This window comes from Geospiza fortis, unplaced genomic scaffold, assembly GCF_000277835.1.
Source record: "Geospiza fortis unplaced genomic scaffold, GeoFor_1.0 scaffold906, whole genome shotgun sequence".
NCBI classification, from domain to species: Eukaryota; Metazoa; Chordata; class Aves; order Passeriformes; family Thraupidae; genus Geospiza; species Geospiza fortis.
Genome location: NW_005054725.1, coordinates 114,893 through 115,118, shown reverse-complemented (window position 1 = coordinate 115,118; position 226 = coordinate 114,893).

Below are 226 nucleotides of genomic sequence, written 5' to 3'. Positions count from 1 at the left end.
GAGCTGAAGGGAGGACAAAGGGAGGTTTTGGATTCCTTTGGCCGCTGTAGGAACGCGGGATGACGGGGTGAAGAGAAGGCACGGCGGCTTTTTGGCCGCGCTGGCCGCCGTACGGAAATAGGGAACATGGATGCCGCCATCTTCACCGGGGAATTGCTATTGCGCATGCGCACAGCAGATGGACTTTGGGCCTCTCCGGCCGCCGTAGAGAGGAGGCATACGGAAC